This window comes from Aethalodelphis obliquidens, unplaced genomic scaffold, assembly GCF_003676395.1.
Source record: "Aethalodelphis obliquidens isolate GAN/ISIS:26980383/991018 unplaced genomic scaffold, ASM367639v1 scaffold6, whole genome shotgun sequence".
Classification (NCBI taxonomy): domain Eukaryota; kingdom Metazoa; phylum Chordata; class Mammalia; order Artiodactyla; family Delphinidae; genus Aethalodelphis; species Aethalodelphis obliquidens.
The window spans coordinates 75,992,307-75,992,654 of NW_020837950.1; positions in this window are offsets into that span (position 1 = coordinate 75,992,307).

Below are 348 nucleotides of genomic sequence, written 5' to 3' on the forward strand. Positions count from 1 at the left end.
GCCTTCCCTCTGCTGGAAGGAGAGTGACATTGCGATCGTTAAGGGCAGAGAGTGGAGAGTGAGAGAATTCTGTACAAACAGACCTTGTTCAACCTAATTCTCAACCTCCTTAGCCTCCCCACATAGTGTAGTTCCTTTTCCACAATCGTCTCTCTGTGTTCAACCCAACAGAAAAGAATTTAGGTTTCGCCACTTCTCTGGGTCTTTCTTCATTTCCTTAGGAGGGGGCCCTGGGTCAGGTAAAACTTGTGGGAAATAAATGTGTATGGTTCCGTCCTGTGAGTCTGTTTCATGCCCATTTAATTCTCAGGACCAGCCGTCAGCTCTAAGAGGGTGGAGGTCAGGTTC